Source organism: Rhinopithecus bieti, unplaced genomic scaffold (assembly GCF_001698545.2).
Source record: "Rhinopithecus bieti isolate Rb0 unplaced genomic scaffold, ASM169854v2 scaffold_18153, whole genome shotgun sequence".
Taxonomy (NCBI): Eukaryota; Metazoa; Chordata; class Mammalia; order Primates; family Cercopithecidae; genus Rhinopithecus; species Rhinopithecus bieti.
In genome coordinates this window covers 747,609-768,175 of record NW_016809139.1, presented here as the reverse complement: position 1 = coordinate 768,175, position 20,567 = coordinate 747,609, and the positions used below count along the sequence as shown (strand labels likewise).

Here is a 20,567-nt window from a genome sequence, read left to right as displayed (position 1 = left end):
GCCTCCACACACCTGGGGCTCAGTGGGGACCAGGACCTGGTGGCGGCCGGATCCCAGGATGAGGGGAAGGGCCTCTGCATACGTGGGGTTCCGCGGGGACCAGGACGTGGTGACAGCCAGATGGACCCCCAAAACAGGGCAAGACTGACGGAGAACACGGATCAGGGAGGTTCTGCACCAGCTCTTCCCACAACGAGGAAAGGTCTTGCTGCTACAAAACAAGAGAAACTCAGCAAACAACTTCTCTGACTGGTGGTTAAAGACGCCGCCGCCCTGGCACATGTGGTACTAGAACCTCATGCTGTACAGGTGTTCCACTCCTGCTGAGGGCCTCCTGGACACCTTGGGTTTGAGGTCAGCAGAGGCCTGGCTTTGCTGCCTGCCCACTTGCCTGTCCACTTGTCTACTGACAGCATGGCCTGGGCACTGGCAGTGGAACAGGGAAGCGTCCCTAGTTTCCCCTCTGGCTCCGGGGTCTGAGTGGGGCCTGCCGTGGGGATGTGTTCATCCTCAGCTCTGCAGCAGCCCTCAGAGGCCCCTGGGGTTGACCTGGGCCCATGGCTTCTAGGAAAGAGAGGCACGGGCTGAGGATGCAGGGCCCACCCTTCCTGTGGGGGCCAGAGGGCCCCTTGCCCCTCCCAGGACCACTTCCTTCCTCCTACATGGATGACCCGGGGGTCCAACCCTGGAAAATCTGAGCAGCTTGGCTGTGGCTCAACCTCCTCTTTCCACTAGCCCGCACCTGGGACCCACTTCCCGCTGGCTGCCACTGCTGGCAGATCCAGGGCAGCCCTGGCCATAGGTCAGCCCTGCAGCCAGCGGCCCACACAGAAGCCATGCTGCCTCCAGCTTGGACCCCAGCATGCGGGGAACTTACCAACATCAGCATGAAATGAAATAGACAATCTGGATAGCCTTATGTCTACTTTTAATAATTGAATTCGTTATCAAACTCCTTCCGCAAAGAAAACTGCACGCCCTGATGGTTTTATGGTGAGTTGTATCAAATACGTAGGGAAGAAACAATGCCAGTCTTTCACAAATTCATTCAGAAAGCAGGAGGAAGAACTTCTGTCATGGCCCGAATTTGCCCCCCTCCCTGCTGCCAAAATTCATATCCTAGCCCCAGCATCTCAGAAGGTAACTGTATTTGGAGAGGGGATCTTTACAGAGGTAATTAAGTTAAAACGTGGTCATTAAGGTTGCCCTGGCCCAGTCTGCCGGGGTCCTCATAAGAAGAGCAGATGAGGGCACAGACACACACAGAGGGGTGGCCCTGTGAGGACACAGGAAGAAGATGGCATCTGCAAGCCAAGGAGAAACCCCAGGCACCAGCCCTGCCCCACCTCGATCTCGGACCCCAGGCTCCGGGACTGTGAGAAGGAAGTGTCTGTCGTTCCAGCCACCTGTTCTGCACATTCTTGGAGCAGCCCAAGGAAACTAATAAAATCCCCAGCGCGTGGTACCAGGCAGATGTAAGCCTGAGAGGACACCTGAGAAAGACATTATGATAAAACACAACTGGGGAGCGTCCCCCGCATCAACACAGACACAAAACATTCAACCAGATGTTAGCAATCACGGCTAGCAAGGGAAGTAACATGATACACCACGACCAAACGTGCTTCCGCCAGGAATGCAAGAGCCGTTTACCATTTGAGCATCCATCAACGTCATTCACCACGGTAGCAGAAAACACGGTCATCGCAGAAAACACGGTCATCTCAATAAATGCAGAGAAATAATTCAACAAAAAAGCAACACCCATTATCACAGAAAAGAACTTGAGACAGGCTAAGAACAAAGTGGAACTTTCTCCGTATGCTATGGGCCACGTATGAGGAACCTCCAGCTAAACTCCGATGTGATGTTGGAATGCCAACCTTACACAAACTCATTCAGAAAGCAGAGGAAGAGGGGAGAATTCCTGCTCTGTCCTGAACTTGCCCCACTCCCTACTGCCAAAATTCACATCCTAACCCCAGCGTCTCAGCAGGTGACTGTATCTGGAGAATGGGATCTTTACAGAAGTAACCGAGTGAAAATGTGGCCACTAGGGTGGGTCTCCCTAACGGTGTCCCTCTCAGTCTGTGAACGGGGTGAGGCTTTCTGCTGGGCCACTTCTGTTCAATGCCATACTGGAAATGATAGCCAATGCCACAAGGCGAGACAAACGAGAGCCATGCAGTTTGGAGAGGGTGCCTGTTTTGAAGGTGTGGTCTTTCACCTAAACCCACCCTCTGGACCCCACCCTGAGCTGCTGGGGCTAGGACTCCACAAACCACATCTCTGCTCGGCCCACCGGCATCCCCTTAGATAGCCAATAAGGGTCTCTGGAGAGACCACCAAGGTCCAAAGGGACAGGAGAGGTCAGGCGAGTGTTCTGGGTTCGAGGAGATTGGAGACGTGATGGTTAAATTCCATGCATGCTTCTGCACTGCACGCTTGGGTGGGGAGGAACATTATCGGGACAGTTGACAGTTGCCTGCCTGCTAGATGGTTGTGTCACATCGTTAGGTGATTGCACCAAAGGGTGTTCCCTGCAGGCACACGCTGACGTCCACAGGGATGAGTGGACATGATGACCCCGGCATGCTGGGGCTCAGAGCCAGTACCCGAGATGCAGCTTTGATGTGAACTGAGGCAGCCTCAAGGTCTCTCCGACCTCCTTGCTCCTGTGTCTCCCAGAGCACAAAGTCGTTCCCTGAATCTCCCTTATCTGCCTGACGTCCGTCCGTCCGTCCGTCCGTCCGTACTGGCCAAAGAAGAAAACAAAGGGCCGGGCGCAGTGGCTCAAGCCTGTACACTCTGCGAGGGCCGCAGACGGGTGGATCACGAGGTCAGGAGATCGAGACCATCCTGCTAACACGGTGAAACCCGCTCTACTAAAAAATACAAAAAACTAGGGCCGGGCGAGGTGGGCGGGCGCCTGTGAGTCCCAGCTATCGGGAGTTGAGCAGGAGAATGCCGGAACCCAGAGCGGAGGCTTGCAGTGAGCTGAGATTGCCGGCCACGTGCACTTCCCAGCCTGGAGGGCCCGGACAGAGCAAGACTCCGTCTCAAAAAAAAAAAAAAAAAAAGAAGAAAACAATGACCTACAGTCTCCTCCCTGCGTTTCTGTTAACTGAGCTCCTATCGCAAGAAGAAAGGCTGAGGTTTGTCAACACACCTGGCAAATGTCACGACCACTGTCTGCTCCAGCGGACTTTGTTCCAGGCCATTGTCTGCTCTTCAAGCCCACTGAATTCCCTAAAAATCATTTACTACCTCCCTAAAGTCACCCCCACTGCCCCATCTCCTTTCCCCCAAGAAGAGGGGTGCATGGCCAGCTGTGGCCCCCTGGGCTTTGGGGTAACCATCCTCCTAAGATTCCCTGTGCTATGCACATTAGACCACATGTCAGTCTTTTCTCCAGTTAATCTGCCTTCTGTGAGGTGATTTTCCAGCGAACCTTCAGAGGGCAAAGGGGAAGTTTTTCCCTTGGCTTCTGCGCGCCTACTTTTTTTTTTTTTGGTTCTAAAAACACTTCTGAGTGAGGGAGAGGAAGTGTGATAAAGAAAATGGGGCAAAATGCACAAAGTTAGTGAGTCCGAGTGAGGTGCTCCCTCTCTATCCTCGCAACTTTGTCTTCTAAGTTTTAAATTTCAAAATATAGCAGTGAAGAGAATGAGAACGTTAAGTCCGGGAAAAGTCATGATTTCTCTCCCAGGGAAGTGACCATGTGTCCGCAATCACAACCAGCGAGGCGCAGACTGCAGGACTGTAGAACGGTTCCGCTGTCAAACACGCTGAGCCGGCACGTTTCACAGCTGACCTCAGCGCCTGCAGCTGGGACCATGTTTTTCCAATCAGATGTTCTTTTGCTGAAAAAGAATGTTCAGTTTTTTGCTTTCGGTCTCACTGTGAGTGATGCTTTCCAACTGCGTGGGACTGGACACACACAGGCCCACACCACTCATTTCTCTCTTCACCCGCCAGCTTAGTATCGCTTGACCACTGAACGCGTGTTCCCGCACGCCGGGCACTCTCAGGGCATGGGGCGTGACAGGAGCAAGACAGTGAGCTGGCCCCTGCCGCACCTGTGGGCTGCTGGGGAGAGAGTCCTGGTTTCACAGCGTGGTGAATGCGGAAGGAATAGACAGGCCTCCCGGGTCCTGTGGTTTTCAAAGTCTTCAGTCGGTTTCCCACACGACAGCACTGGTCTAAATGAGGCCCAATAGGTGAAGCATAAAAGCAGCCCGGATCTACCTGAAGGCGGAGCTGCCCCGGGACCTCCTCAGAGACCCACGCCCTCTCCTGAGCCCCTCAATCTCCCATGGGGACCCCAGGGACCAGGGCACTCAGGGCAGCCAGCAACTTGGGCCCCACACTCGAGCCTAGTGGTGGATGCCAGGAAGGGCCCAGCTGCGCAAACGCCGCCCGATGGGTGAGGTTCGAAGCCCAAGGGGCAGCCTCTCCCGGAGCAGCTGCGGCCCCCGTCAGGCCGCCTTCTCGTGTATGGTGAACACATAGTGGTCTCCTGCCAACAAATCTGACCAGTGATGACTTGCGACCATTCCTGGCTGCTCTGTGAACCGGGGCCCCGTCCCCACAGAGAACCTGGATTCACAGCCAATTCCAGGACTGAGAACTTGGCTCAGGTCAGAGCCAAGATCCGGGGATCCAGCCATTCCACCACCGGTCAAATGTTCTGTGGTACCCGAGTCCCTGCTGCCCAGGGGGGCACCATCGAGCCAGAGTACCCAGGTGGGCGAGGGGCCTGGGTGGAATATGATGGAACAAAAGATGATGGAACAAAATAGGTCCAACTCATCGGCCTCATTATTTCACACCAAGTGTGGGAGAGCAGTTCCCCTAACTAGCACGTTCTGTGTCATGTTCCATGGCTGTTGGCTGTGAGCACAGCCTGGCCACACAACTCTACAAATAGGTGCCACCACTATCCCTATTTGACAGAGCAGGAAACTGAGGCACAGGGAGGCCGCACGGCTGAGCATCACAGAGCTTGGATTTGCAGCCGGGGAATCGGACAGCAAAGCTCTAGTTCACCAGCTGCCCAGAGGGCCACAGAGAGGTGTAGGGCCCAGGGCAGCGTGCATGGCGGTCTCAGACTTCGGGAATCTGGGGCACAGCCCAGGAATGAGAAGCCGAGCAGATGGATAGGGAGGGGAGCGTCCTGGCAGCAGAGGCAGCTCGGGGCATCTGAGGGGGTGGGGGCCAGCCCTGCAGCCCCTGGGAAGGCAGGCTGGTCTGGGTGCAGAGCAGGAGAGCTGCATGGAGGGGTGTCTGTGTGGGTTGCCCCTGCACAGGAAGCAGCCACGGGCAGGGCCAACCCCACTGAACCTTACCAGGGGTCAAGGCCCCAAGGAGATGCCTTCCTCAGCTCAGTGTTTAATGCTTCCTCTGGCTCTCCCCAGTGCAGTCCCAGGAGTCCTGCAAGGGGCTATACCTCCCACTCCCTCATGTACACCAGCCAGAAAATGCAATGGAACAAAAGACGTCCTATTTGCAATTGCAGGCACACGCGAGCGTTAGCATAGGCGATTTGCCATGTGTGTGGCCAAATACAAGTGAGCCTTTAAGCTGCAGTGTGAGCTTTAGGCACTTGGAGGGCGGGAAGCCCCACATCCCCTGACCCCTCCCGCGTCCATCCCTGTGTCCTTATGGGCACTGGGTAAGGCCTCAGGGGCAGGGAAACAGGACGGGCCCCATTGCTGTCTTGGGCCTTCCTTGCGTGCAGGTGAGAAGGAGGCAAGAGTATCGTGACAGCTGGCACAGGCCTGAGAGGGAGGGGATGGAGGCTGCTCTAGGTGGGATCGGGAGGCCCTGCTGGGGAGGCGATTCCTCCAGGAGACCCTGAGAGCCGGAAGCCGCCAGCCTATGCAGAGGGCACTCCCTCCTCCTGGATACGGTCCCCAGATAACCTCCCAGGGCCTCAAAGCTTATTCTGAGGTTCACCAGGATAGGCAAGTGTGGCTTTGCTCTCTTGCCATCCACACCCCAGGGACGTCCAACCAGGACCAGCGATCGTCCACTGCTTAGACCAGACCCAGCCATCCCCGAACTCATTACGTGGGAACTGAGGAGGCGGCTCCAGGCAGGCGGATCGTGCAGGTCGTCTTGGTGACCAGGAAGCCTCACAGTTCCCACTCACCACTGTCCCCACCCCCTCGGACACAGGTCCCTGTCCTCGTCCTCATCAGTGCAGTCTGATAACTCAGGTGCGGCCCCCACTCCCCTTTTCCCTGGGCCCTGCTGCCCTCTCCCACCCAGAGAGAAACATGAGCATCTCGGAACAAGAGGCAAGGCCCAGGCCTTCAGGGAAGGTAAAGGGGGAAAGCAGCCCCCACCAAAATCTTCTCCAGACACAATGAGGTTTTATCAGCACATTGTGTTAAGCAGAATACTAGTCCCATAAAACCTCCACGCCCAGCTCCCTCCCAGGAATGTGTGGCTCTGGGCAGGGTGAAGTCGGTCTTTGCAGTGATCACACCCAGCTCCCTCCCAGGAATGTGTGGCTCTGTGCAGAGTGGACGTGGTCGCTGTGATGAAGACCAGGCACTCTGACACAGGAGGTCGTCTGGTTATCTGCTGATAATCTTTAGGGCCCTTATCCAGGGAGGCAGGAGGGCCAGGGGCAAGGCACAGGACCGAAGCAGGGACTGCAGGCAAGGAAAGGCAGGAGAGCAGTTCTCCTGGGGGGCTGGGAGGAGCCGGCCCTGCCCACCCTGAGTGACTCCTGCAGAGCCACGAGATCGTGAATCTTTTTTTTTTTTTTTTTTGAGACGGAGTCTTGCTCTGTCACTCAGGCTGGAGTGCAGTGGTATGATCTCAGGTCACTGCAACCTCCACCTCCCGGATTCAAGCAATTCTCCTGCCTCAGCCTCCCAGTAGCTGGGACTACAGGTGCCCACCACCACATCTGGTTAATTTTGTATTTTAGTAGAGATGGGGTTTCACCATGTTGGCCAGGCTGGTCTCAAACTCCTGACCTCAGGTGATCCACCTGCCTCGGCCTCGCGAAGTGCTGGGATTACAGGCGTGAGTCACAGTGCCAGCCGAATCTGTGTTGTTTTAAGCCACTGGTTTTGTGGTCATTTGTCACAGCAGCCACAGGGAACTCATACAAACATTGAAGCAGAACATTTCAGGGGAATTGAAAAGGTGCCACAAAGGGAGAAACGTCACAAAATTTTAAGTTAATAAAATTGTACAGACAGGAAGAGAAAGTGTTACATCTATGAAGGGAAGAGTGTCGGGGCTGTGGCTCTGGGGGCCTGAGCAGAGGGCAGAGCTGGGCAGCTGGCGAGGATGCTGGGCCGGCTTGGGGGCTTCCATTAGGGGCCAAGGCTGGGTCCTCGTATGTGCCTGGGGCAGGGTGAAGGGCCTGGGGTACTGCAGCCTCGCGGGGGCCAGAGACCATTGCTAAGATCAGCCTCATGCTCTGTGCAAGGGCTGAGCTGAAAACAATCTTGGGGGCCCCACCTCCAGGCCCCGGGGTAGGGAGGAGGAGAAGCTGAGGCATTTACTCCTGGAGGCTGAGGGGAGGGTGCCCTGGGGACCCTCCCTGCTATTAGAGACTGGGCAGGCTGCTACCCCAACCCTCTCTTGTCCCAGAGACGGGAGAGGCAAGCAAATGCCTCCAGCAGCCACAGGACAGAGTCCAGATGTCTTAACGGCCTCATAAAATGGGGCATGTGGGCTACCCAAGGAATGGCCCAGGACTCACGAGAAGCCATCCTCCCAGGCTGGAATCCCAAAAATCCAAGCCCCACTCACAGTCCTGAGTCTTCCTGTGGAAAACCTCTCCTCCTTTGATAAGCAAAGATCCCTGTGAGCTCAGCCTGACCCCCACCCAGCCCCTGTTCCCAGCCCCACCATCTCCAGGCAGCCGCGGTGCCTCTGGCTGAGCCAACCACCTGAGGACCCAGATGGGCCAGAGCCAGCACTCCGGGTCCCCAGTGGCCTCCCTCCCTGCTGCCTCAGCTGCCCCCCACAGCCCTGGTCACCTGCAAGTCACCTGGCCAAGAAGGCTGACCCAGAGGCCCGACTGCCTGGTCATGCGGGAAGGGCCCCCGCAGGGGCACACTGAGAGCAAGGGGGCTCTTAGTGAAACTCAAGGCTCTTGGCAGGAGGGGAAGGGGGTGCCTGAGTCACCCTGCCTGGCATGGCCTTGGTGAGCTCCCTGCCCTGCAAGGTTTGGGTTTCGGGTCCTAGGCCAGCTCCCTGCTGTCCTGCCTGTCTGAATTTCAACAGATTTTATTTGAAAATGTTGCTTTTAACCCAGCGTCACCTCCGAGCTGTGACTTTACGTTCATCATGTGCTTCTCCCCACACTCCTACGCGGGGACACAAGAGCGGGGCTGGGCCTCCTTCCCTTAGGAGCAGGGTGAGGAGGTCTGCAAAGCCCCCGCCCACCTCCCTGATCACCTGGCCCCAAGCTCTGCCCAGGTCCCCATCTGCCTCCAGCCACGCCCCACCCGTCCCCAGACCCAGGACATACCACCCCCTCATGTCGGCGCCTTTGGGGTGGCATCAGGACTTTGCGGACAGAGCAAGGGTGCAGACGGGACCCCTCCCTGTGAACAGGAGAAGCAACCCGACCACGCCAGTGGGGAGAGAGAGGTCAGCAGGAAAGAGCTGCCGGTGGGCCCTTCCTGCAGGGGCGCTGGGACCCCGGGACACAGCCCTGCCAGTGCACCCAGGACCCAGCAGTGACCGCTGTGAACATCCTCAAGCGTCAGCTGCTCGCTGAGAGCTGGGATTTCTGACTGACTCTGTGGGGTTTTCTCCATCAAATTCCTTTGAGCATCTTTGTCCTTAATGATCCTGGCTGATCTCAGACGTCTAGGCCTCTTCTTGGCTGCCGGGCACACAGTCAGATTTGCGTTGCTTTTAAACTGCCGGGCACACAGTCAGGTTTGCGTTGCTTTTAAACTCTGAGAAACCCTCATCTGTGTTTTATTTTCTTTTGAAAATCACTACAGCGGCCCCAGGAGGGGTGGGTGGTCCCACCGACAAGGGCCCCCAGGGCCCACAAAAGGCCACACTCTCATCCCAAAGTGCATTGTGCCCTGAGCGCAGAAATCGGGTCTGGCCTTTGAGCAGGAGAGGCTGAGCCCCACGGAACCCCCCAGGGCGACTGGGCGCTTCCCAACGCCCCTCCGTGGGTCCCAGCGTCACCCTCCCGGCCTGAGTCGGCACCTGCTGGACAGCTCTGTTCCTGGGTTCGGTGACAGCTGTCCCATACCCAGGGCTGTGACTTGGGGACACTGGTCTGTGGAGTGTGGATTCTGCGGGCACCTGGTCTGTCATAGAGAAGCCCCGTCAGTCCTTTTTCCCAGCAAGAACACAGTCAGGGAAAGACCCTCCATCTCCACGGCCTCCTCACAAAGACACTGTGAAGACTGAAAACTTCAGCCACATGGTGAGAGGCGCCACAGCACGTGTCATTTCTTAGGATTCATGGAGGACTTGTGCCGAGAATGTACGAGGAACTCTGACGAGTCACTGAGAATAAAGCGCCTGCCTGGCAGAGGCGTGGACAGACCGAGGCGTGTCGCGATGGGGGTGTCCGGTGACCATGTGGGAGGGGCCCAACCTCACCCATCATCCAGGAGGTGCAGACTAAACCCTGAGACGCTGTCCTACCTCAGAGAGGCCAACGTGTCAAAGATGGACAGTTCCAGGCGGTGGGCAGAGTGCCACGGCCGGTGTGGAAAACGGTGGCCGGCATCCACTCCTGTCTAACGTTTTGTACCTGGGACCCGGTGTGCGTTCTGGGCAGGAAGCACCTACTCACGTTCACCCAAAGACATGAGGTTGTTTAGAGCAGCATTATTCCCAACACCCCTGAACTGGAAAGAGCTCAGATGACCACTGGAAGTGGGGTGGGGGCGGAACATCCACAAAATAGAACACGGGGCGGCCACGAGACCGGCTCCTGGACGCACAGCCACGTGGCTGCACCTCACACCCGGGAAGCACCTGTCGGGAGGCGCTGTCCCTCCCAGGCTCCTGCAAGCGTGGGGTGGGCACCTGGGATGAAGGGCGTCCTTCGTGCCCTGGCCGGGGGCATCGCCCATTCTCCACACCCAGCCCTGGCCCAGCCACAGCCTGGCTTGTGCTGTGACCACCGCTCCTTCTCTCACCAGACTGGGCACTCCTGAGCGTGGACACTGGGCCTCTGGTCATCTGTGTGAGCTCTGCATGGTGCCTGACACACAGTAGGAGCTTGGCGAGTGCTTGCTGAGTCCATGAGAAAGGAGTGTGGGGCCAGCAACATGGGCCGATGGCTCCCAGCCGGTGAGTCACTCTTGGGGCCCTGCTGAGTCATAAGTTCCTTTCACTTTAGATGTATTTTTAATTGTATGTTCTGAACAGATGGAAATTTCTTGGCTGCCGGGAGTAAAATTGTGGATATTTGGTGAGTGTATCCAAAAGGAAGTGGCCGCAATATGACTCACCCAGGTCATTTGAACCCTGATGGGGGAAACAGACCTCAGCAACTTCTGCTGGTTCACGACCAAAGGAAGCGGGGCCGGAACGTGAACAATGGGGTGCAGGCGGCCAAGTTCTCAGTGGCTGCTGGGAGCGCTTTCCCACTGTCTGCGGAGCCCATGGCAGTCCCTTGAACACGCGGGGACGGCCAGCAAAATCACCCAGCCTGCTTCCACGAGCGACCAGTGAGACGTGTCGCGGCAGTCCCTCCCAGGGCCGCTGGGCCAGGTCCGGCTGCAGGGCAGAGAAGAGGATGGGGAGAGGCGCCTGAGATGGGGCAGGGAAGCCTGTGAGCTCAGCCCGGGCCGGGGCCTGGGGCAAGCACCAGGCCAGGGGGAGTCACCAGGGGCTGGGGCTGGAGCTGCATCAGAGAGCAAAGGGGTGTTTGAAAACGGGGTAGGGCCTGGGACCCAGGAAACTGTTCTTCCAGAGCCCCCGCCCCTTGAAGCTGAGCTTTGCCTCTCGGAGAAGCTGTGACCCCACGGGCGCTGCCCTAAGAGACTGGGCCGGGTGGAGCCAGGGTGGACTGGAATTCCCCGACCCGGACGCGGGGCCGGACGAGGCTGACTTGCCCTGTCTGTGAATGGTCAGGTTTGCTTTTTCTCCTGAAAACACGAGGCAGTGATCCCAGCCAGCCGATTGCAGCAGCCTGGAGACGGGATGGAGGAGAACGAGGCTGTGGGTGGGAAGAGCGGAGGGGACTTGCCCGCATCCCTCCCCTCCTACTCTCTGGGGTCCCAGGAGTGCCGGATACGTAATGCTGCCAGGCGATTTCTGGCGCCCCACAGACCTCTGCCCCTGGAGGCTGAGGCTGCAGCCTCTGGAGTTGGGCCAGGTCCTGGCTGGAGCAAAGGGGGCCTCCTTCAACCTCCGTCCTCCCTGTCAAGCCCGAGGAGCCTGACTGGCGCAGTGTCGCCAGGCCATAGTGAGCGGCCAGTCCTTGGTCTGCCAGAGCCGGCTGCACTGAAAGGATTTCTGGGTTCCCAGTCCTGGAGGAGCACATGGTTTGCACCAGGCCTTGGGAGGGGAAGAGGCAAGGCGTGGGCCCAGCTCTCACTCCCCAGGAGAAACTTTGTTTGAGCTGCAGAAGAGCCTGGAGAGGCCCCAGGGCGGGGACCCCTGAGAGGAGAGAAACGCAGAATTCATCCATGGAGGTGTTCACCCAGAAGAGACCAGGAGTTCCTCCAGGAGAGACTGGATTGCTCTGAAAGGGGCCCTGAGGGGCTGATGGCAGGAGCCGAAGGCAGCTGTGACTTGTGCATCTGACTCCAGGTGTGGCTGGCAGGGGCCACAGTGGAACCAGCCAGTTGTCACTGGACCCACAAAGTACCTCTGAGTGCGGAGTGGAGAGAGGAGGACCTCCCACCGTCTGCCAGCCTGGAATCCAATTCCCATCTGTGCTTTGATGTGATGGGGACTGGGAGGGGGTGACCTTTTCAGTTCCTTTTATCTTGAATGGCCTTTGGGGGATTTTCACAGATTCTCAGAGTTCAGAGCCCAAGGAGGTGCTGGAACGTGACATTCCTCACCACATTCCTCATGACATTCCTCTGTAAACCAGGCGGTGTCCGCACCCATGAGCCTGTGTCTTCCTAAACCAGGCGCTGTCAGCTCTCATGAGCCCGTGTCTTCCTATGACATCAGGAGTTCTATCCCTCACGTCAGAAATCAGGGTTCCAGGCGCCTTGGTTTCCCCGGCGCCAGCAGCTTGGCTATAGGAGAAACACTGAAGGGGCCGGGCGCTTGGCTCACGCCTGTAATCCCAGCACTTTGGGAGGCCGAGGCGGGTGGATTACGAGGTCAGGAGTTCGAGACTAGCCTAGCCAACATGGTGAAACCCCGTCTCTACTAAAAAAATACAAAAATTAGCTGGGCGTGGCGGCGGGCACCTCTAATCCCAGCTACTCAGGAAGCTGAGGCAGGAGAATCACTTGAATCCAGGAGGTGGAGGTTGCAGTGAGCCAAGATCGTGCCATTGCACTCCAGCCTGGGAGACAACAGCAAGACTCCATCTAAAAAAAAAAGAATCACTGCAGGAAAGGTCTCTGGGGCAAGGGGACTGCACGGGACTCAGCTCGAGTCCCCTCTGCCTGGGCTACTCCTGGGGCCTCCAGGTCAGCAGCGGGGTGGGTGGTGGTGTGCGCTCGGCCCCTCTGAGACGCGAGGCTGCAGTATTGAAATGTATGAGAAGAGATGTGTGAGCTGCTGCCAGGGAGGTGCTCCCGCTGGGTGGCCTGGTGAGGGGGACAGCCTGGCGGGGGTGGCCGTGGCACAACCTCCTTCTGGCAGCAAAGGACCCTCAGGCCAAGAGCTGCGCAGAAGTCAGCACGGGCTCAGATGCGTTTCCAGCCCATTGTGGAAAGTTCACACAGAATTAAACAGAGGAGTGAGAGTCCAACCCCCTCCACCCAGCCCTGTCTTCCTAGCCACCTCGCCGGTCCTCGGGGTTCAGACTTGGACCTGTGGGGTGAAGGAGAACAGAAGGTGCTGGGGAGAGGACCTGGAGGTTGGAGAAGGGAGGTTGGATGCGGTTGGCGGCCCTCCAGGCTCTGGCGGGTCAGTGGGGCCTGGGAACAGAGCAGCCACGGAGGTGACTCAGGCCCAGCTGGAGGGGGAGGGACGCAGCCCTCACTGCAACTGGACGTGGGGTGGGGCCTGGTCCTCCTGGCCCTGGAGACCAGCAACCAGCCTGGCCCCGTGCCCCCATCCTAGTTCCGTGGGAATCCTATGCCCACCCAAGGCAGCTGTGAAGCCTCCAGGGGCCACTTCCAGCCGGTGCAGCACGGTGCCTCCCACACCAGCCTTTCCCCGACCTCTGCACCAGTTTCCTCCACGCCCGGCCCGTGGGCATCCGGCCCCAGCCGCTCATTCCAGATACACATACACGTGAGCTCATCTCCCACTGCCGGCTGCCAAGGCTGGGCTGTGGGTTGGCCCCTTCTGTCTCTGCAGATTCCTCTCCTCTCTGCCTCTGCCGGTGAAACACTGCTCCATAACCATCATGTACGGTCCCTGACGACTGCACAAGGGCTGGGGAAGTGAAGGACCCCTGGGGAAGGTACTCCTGGGAATCCCTGAAGGGGAGGGTCTGATGAATGTCCAGGCATGACCAGCGTGGCTGAGGAGACAAGGCTGGGTGTCACCTGGAGCTCCAGCAGGGTGACCAGGCATCCTGGAGGCTGTGCCTGGCCTGTCCGTCCCACACGGGGCAGAGCTAACCCAGGCTACATTGCTGACCCACCATGCACTGTGCAAAGAGCATTTGGAGAGAGAAAGAAAAGTTTGTGTCCTCAGTTACAAGGCACAAGGCGAAGTCCTTGTCCCCGGGATCCTGTGGTCGTTCCCGGGATCCCGTGGTCGGTCCCTGGGCATGGCTTATAAGCCAGTGAGGTCTTGTCTTGCAGAGCGTGTGCGGCAGCGGGGGGAAGCGGTTCAGCTGCTGCAGGGCCTGGAACTCCTGACACTTGGTGCGGCCTTGACCACCAGGAGCAAGTGCAGCCCCCACACGGCAACCGGCTCTGACAAAGCAGACGCTCCTTCCCAGAGCGGGTTGGAGCCTGACTGAGGGAGACACAAACCTGGGAGTGAAGGGGAGTTTAGCACAGAGTGACCCACATGCAGCTGGGATGGGCACAGTACCCAGGCTGGAGCGAGCGGCTCCCGGGGCCCAGGAGAGGCCCTCGAGCCCACTCTCCACCCGGCTATCATCTCCTGGCAGGGGTCTGCTGGGGAAACAGAATCTAACATGATGTATTTTCCAACCCGGAAAACCTCTCCAGAAAGGTGGAAGAGAAAAAGCAATTCTATTACCGAGACAGCCAGGACGCGAGGTGCGGCCGGGGCAGCCCACTGAAGGCATCGCAGAGACAGAAACCTCACTCCTTACAGTCGAGTGCGCACTGCGCACCTGTGCCTTCCGCGGGGTTTGCAGTTTGGCAAGTGAGGCCCACTCCTCTGAGGTGCCACCTCCCAAGCAAACATTCCTGAGCTGTGAGCTTCAAATACTCAGAGGCAGAGGCTTCCTTAGCTAGAAAGCAGATTTACATACATTTGAAAAGGACAGAGAAAAACTTTAAAGAAGAGAGAGAGGGAGATTCTGTCCTTATTCTGCACAGGGAGGACAGTGTGTGTCCTCAGCTCCTCACGGGCCCCCATGTAGCTCTCCTGCCGGGCAGCCTGTGGGACACAGAGCAGGAGGAACGTTTGGAGGTGGAGCAAGCAAGGGAAGGAGCCTGAGTTGGCTGGGATTTCGAGGCACCATGGGGATGGAACCTCATGGCCGGGGACCCGGGAGAAGGGCTGCAGTGAGCCAAGGCACGAAGGACGCCCTTCATCCCAGGGGCCCACCTCACACTTGCAGGAGCCTGGGAGGGACAGCGCCTCCCGACAGGTGCTTCCCGGGTGTGAGATGCAGCCACGTGGCTGCGTGTCCAGGAGCTGGTCTCGTGGCCGCCCCGTGTTCTATTTTGTGGATGTTCCACCCCCACCCCACTGCCAGTGGTCATCTGAGCTCTTTCCAGTTCAGGGGTGTTGGGAATAATGCTGCTCTAAACAACCTCATGTCTTTGGGTGACCGTGAGTAGGTCCTTCCTGCCCAGAACGCACACTGAGGCCTGGAACTGCCAGGTCCCAGGTACAAAACGTTAGACAGGAGTGGATGCCGGCCACCGTTTTCTACACTGGCCGTGGCACTCTGCCCACTGCCTGGAACTGTCCATCTTTGAAATGTTGGCCTCTCTGGGGTAGGACGGCATCGCAGGGTTTAGTCTGCACCTCCTGGACGATGGGTGAGGTTGGGCCCCTCCCACGTGGTCACCGGACACTGGCCATCGCGACACGTCTCAGTCTGTCAGTGCCTCTGCCAGGCAGGTGCTTTATTCTCAGTGATTTGTCAGAGTTCTTCGTACATTCTCGACACAAGTCCTCCATGAACCCTAAGAAATGACACGTGCTGTAGCACCTCTCACCATGTGGCTTTTCAGTCTTCACAGTGTCTTTTGATAACAGAAGCCCTTAAACTTCACGAACTCCTTGTGATACACACTTCTGGGCTGTGTAAAATATCATGATTATATATTTCCTTATGTCACATTCTAAAATCTGTTATTCTATCTTGAGAGCGATAATGGAACTGATACTTTAGAATGATGGGAGGTGAGAACGGGATTCATTTTCCCTGATTAGAGATCCCATCCATGCAGCGTGGCTCACTGAAAAGCCCTTCCACCCACACAGCACCGCTTATCGAAAGGCCTTCCCGCCGGGCACAGTGCCTCACGCCTGTAATTCCAGCACTTTGGGAGGCCGAGGCGGGCGGATTACCTGAGGTCAGGAATTCAAGGCCAGCCTGACCAACATGATGAAACCTTGTCTCTACTAAAAATACAAAAATTAGTGGGGCGTGGTGGCGAGCACCTCTAATCCCAGCTACTTGGGAGGCTGAGGCAGGAGAATCGCTTGAACCCAGGAGGTGGAGGTTGCACTGAGCCGAGATTGCGTCACTGCACTCCAGCCTGGGCGACAGAGCAAGACTCTGTCTCAAAATAAATAAAAAAATAAGAAAAGCCTTTGCCGCTGAACCACGGTCATCTCTGTGGCTTCTCAGCTACTTTGACATCACGGCAACTGTAGCAGCTTTCTTCTTCTTAGTGTTTAAGTGATGTATTTTTGCATTCCTTTACTTGCCATTTTTCCGTGTATTTCTAGATGGATCCTCCATAAGCAGAATGTTACTGGATGTTGCTGCCTTTTCTAAACCAACTCTGACAATATTTGACTTTGAGTATTTGTTCATTTGCCATTGATGTAATCTTTGAAAATATGTGGGGTTTCCACCGTCATCCTGCAGGTGGCTTCTCTTCCTGTTCCATCTTCCTTTTCTTCTCCTTTATTATCTTCTTTTTTTTACTTTATTAACTATCTATTATTTTATACTCTTCTTCTATTCGCTTGCTTGCTACAGATTCTTTTAGTGTTCTATTAGTGGTGACTTCAGAAATTACAATATGCATCTTTGATTTTTAAGAATCCAATGGAAGTTAGTTTTTTACCTCTCCCCAGAAAACGCCAGGACCTTTGAACTCTTTAATTCCATGATTCCCAGTGACAGATAAAATGACCCCTCCCCCAAAGATGTGTTTGTTCGAATCCCTAGACCCCATGAGTATGTTATGTTACACATTACACAATAGAAAAGAGACTTTTAATGAGGGTTGTGGACTTATGATATGGAGATCATCTGGACGGGCCCGGTCCGAGCACATGGGTCTTCGAGGGCAGAGAACGTTCCCTGGCCTGTGCTGCAGCGATTCACTGGCTTGGAGATGAAGGGGAGGATGATGAGGAATGTGGGGCCTTCAGGAGCAGAAGCTCCAGCTGACAGCCAGGAGGGAGAGGGGGCCCTGGGTTCACAACTGCAAAAACCTGAATTCTGCTGACAACAGTAATGGGCTCAGAAGCGGGTCCTCTCCCAGGCCTCCCGCTCAGAGCCCAGCCGGCCAGCACCTGGACTCTGGCCGAGAGACCCTGAGCAGCAAATCCGGTGGAGACCCCAGACTTCTGACACCAGAAGCCGTCCGTGAGTGCAGGTCTGCGTTCTCAAGCTGCTAAACTCATAGTGATTTCTACGCAGCCACAGACGATGAATGCATCTCCCTCCTACACCTTCTGCTGTGGTTTCCATGAGTGTTAACCCTCTGCTTCTAAACCGTGAGGCCTGTCGTGTGACGCTGATGTCCTGTGACTCTGATGGCCCCTACCCCCCAAGGCCTCCACACCCCCTCTCTGTGCTGTGTTCTGTGGGCCACGGCCGCCCCACATCAGAGCAGCCCCCTGGGAATGCCTTCCAGTGCCCCTGGTTGGAAGCAAACACTTTCTATTTTCCTGTGTCTGAAATGCTTGTATTCTGACTTCATTTTTACAGGGTATCTTTCCTCGACATAAGATAGTTGGTTACTGAGCAATGACATAAATTACAATATTATTGACTTAAAGCCCAAAGGAAAAATGAATACCCAGGAGTCCACATGGATTTGATTAATGATTGAATATGTAAATTCATAAGAAGGGGCAACTCTTAACTACAGAAAAATTCCAGTGGATAAATGTAGAAGGAATAAGGGAAATAGAAAATCATTGTTATGAGATTACAGTAGTAATCGCTGCTGTCACCACTGATAAATGCTAGCATTTATGGACAGAATTTTAAGGAAAAACAGGATATTTAGGTAACTCAACACAGTAATTATTGCAGTGACTGTAGCATGAGTCCTCACACTCATTTATCTCCCTGTTTCTAGGAGATGGAGCTTAATGTCACTCCCCTTGAATATGGACTGAATTTAGTGACTCAATTTCCATGAATTGAGCAAGAAAGGGGGAAAATCATAACTTTATATTGGAGAAATGCACAGACTTCACCTTGCCCAAGTGATCAAAGGTGACATCACAGGGTAAGTCAGGGCAATACCCTGCACCCCGATACGATGTCATGAAAGGGAACTCATGTATGCAGTTTTCTCTCCACAAGTCCACAACCCACTGCAATTGTGAGTAAGTCTCAGACAAACCCCCACCACGGGTCACTCTCCAACATCGTTGGCAATCCTCTTCAAGAGTGTTCAGGTCGTGAAAGGCCAGGATGCACGGAGAAACGGTCCTAGATGTGAGGAGACGAAGGAGATTTGACAGGAGAAGCATGATGGGATCCTGGAACAGAACAAGATGTTAGTGAAGAATGAGTGACATGCTGCTAGAGCCTGTTGGTTCTTTGATAGTAACGTACCAACAACTTTTTAGTTTTGATAATTGTGTCATGGCTATGTAATACATTAACATGGGGGAAGCTCAGTGAATATGTGGACTCTTGGACTATTTTCATAATGCTTCTTGTGTAGAAGGTCTAAAATGATCTCAGAATGCAAATTTAAATAAATTAATTTAACCCTCAAAGCACCCTTGGTTGGAATTTACAGTCGGCCCTCCGTCTCCATGGGTTCAACCAACCACTAATTAAAAACATTGGGAACAGAAATTGCATCTGTACTGAACATATGCAGATTTTTTCTTGCTATGATTCCCTCAACAACATAGTATACCGACTCTTTACCTAGCATTTACAACACATCAGGTATTGTAAGTAACATAGAGACAATCTGAAGCATATGGGAGGGTGTGTGGAGGTGATATGCAAACACTGTACCATTTTGCAACACGGACTTGAGCATCTGCAGATTTTGGCATCTTCAGGAGGTCCTGGGACCAACCCACTCTGTACACCAGGAGACAGCTGCGATTTCTCTCTAAACGTTTTAACGATCTCATTCCATTGTCTCCCAGCTTCCATTGTCTCCTTGGGAAAGTTAGCTGTAAGTTTTGCTTTCCTTTGAAAGCAGTTGCCTTTTGTCTGCTTTTAAAATTTTGTCTTTGTCTTTAGTTTTCAGCAATCTGACTGATATGTGTAGGTGTATTTTTCTTTGTATTTGTCTTGAACTTGTCTGGGCGAGCTTGCACACTGGGGTTGGCTGCAGGTGACTCAGCACAGTGCACACACACCTCCTTCCTCCATCAGACTAGCCCAGGCATGGTCTAATGGTGGTAGTAGAGGCATCAGAGGGAACAAGTCCAGCCACACAGCCTCACTCCTGAAGTCTGGGCCTGGGCCATGTTTGTTGACACCCCTTTGGCCAAAGACAGTCACGTGGCTGGAGCCTGCGGTGCCCCACGTCACACAGCAAAGGTGAGACCCAGAGAGTGGGGGCATGAGCCATCACTACAATCTATGCACCAGACTCACTGTCAGTGACAGGCCCACCCACCACTGCCTGTCGCGGGCCAGGGGGCATCAGGGAGCACATGAATACTTAATACTCATTTGGACTGACTGGGCGCAGAAGCTGCTCTGTGCATCTTATCCTCTTAACACCCTCATGAGATGTGAAACACCCCCATTCTACATAGAAGTAAGATCCCTCACCCCCAGCACACACCCGCTTTGGAGAAGGGCCAGGGGCTGACCTAACAGTCACCTCTGGAGCTGCTTTGAGCTACCACCATGCTCCGTTGAGAGTGTGGTAGATGGGCACTCCTGTCCCATGGACACCTCCGAGATCACATGCCCAAGCTGGTCAGCAGAGAAATGCCATCACTCGCCTCACCTGAAACCAGTGGTGATACCCTGCCAGCCCCCTGCCATCATTCTTTTCAAACTCAGACTCTGATGGTAATGCCCAGAAACCCTGGGTGGTCCCTAAATAGGAACTGCCCCTCGGCTGTGGAGCTCTTGGCCTGAAGGCGAGGATCAGCAGCAGGGTCTGAGATGGGCCAGCCACCTCAGAAACCCCTGCTTATTTCTTCCACCCAACCAATACCAGCCCCGGGGCACAGCCGTAGAGCCAGGTTTGGCTGTGAGCCCCTGCCCATGGGGTCCTTCTTAATGAGGGGAGATCTCAGGGTGGGGTCGCCACACTGTGCCATGAGCAAAGACAGAGAAGCCCACCAAGACCCAAGGAGGCGGGGACGAGCCACAGCCAGGTGCTGCAGAACTTGGGGGCTGGACTCCCCTGGGATGGGGGTGACCATCAGCCCAGTGCAGGCGTCGGCCCCTCCTGCAGAGTCCCTCCCAGGGTGGAAGACAAGCTCCCTGATGCCTCGGGACCAATCAGCCCTCGTAGGGAAGAAGAACTGGATCAGGCAGCTCCAGGGGGAATTTGAGGAACCAGGAGGATGTTGCCATTGGCTCAAGGGCAGGGCCTGCCCCTCCACCATGTCCAAGCACTGCCCAGAGCAGAGGGAAGCCCTGGAGGTGGACACCGCCCAGAGGGACCCACACAGCCCACACCAGGAGCTCTGCTGGAGGGAACAGAAACAGACACCCACACATGAATACCACCCTTCTGTAGCGCTGCCCCCACCCCTGCCCCTCCCGACTCCTGCCCCTCCCTTGCCTCCTCCATACCACTGCTTCTCCTTACCCTTGCCCCTCCCCTGCCATTCCCTGCCTCCTCCCCACCCCTGCCCTTCCCTGCCTCCTCCCCACCCCTGCCCTTCCCTGCCTCTACCCCACCCCT

At 55.7% G+C, this 20,567-nt stretch overlaps 1 long non-coding RNA gene across 1 annotated transcript; it reads left to right on the top strand.

Annotated features, from left to right (window-relative positions):
* Positions 1–12,498: 12,498 nt before the first annotated feature.
* LOC108539778 (uncharacterized) lies at positions 12,499–18,409 on the top strand. Its single transcript, XR_001888477.1, has 3 exons — positions 12,499–12,541; positions 13,453–13,558; positions 17,799–18,409. It is a non-coding gene; the product is annotated as an uncharacterized LOC108539778 (long non-coding RNA).
* Positions 18,410–20,567: the final 2,158 nt, after the last annotated feature.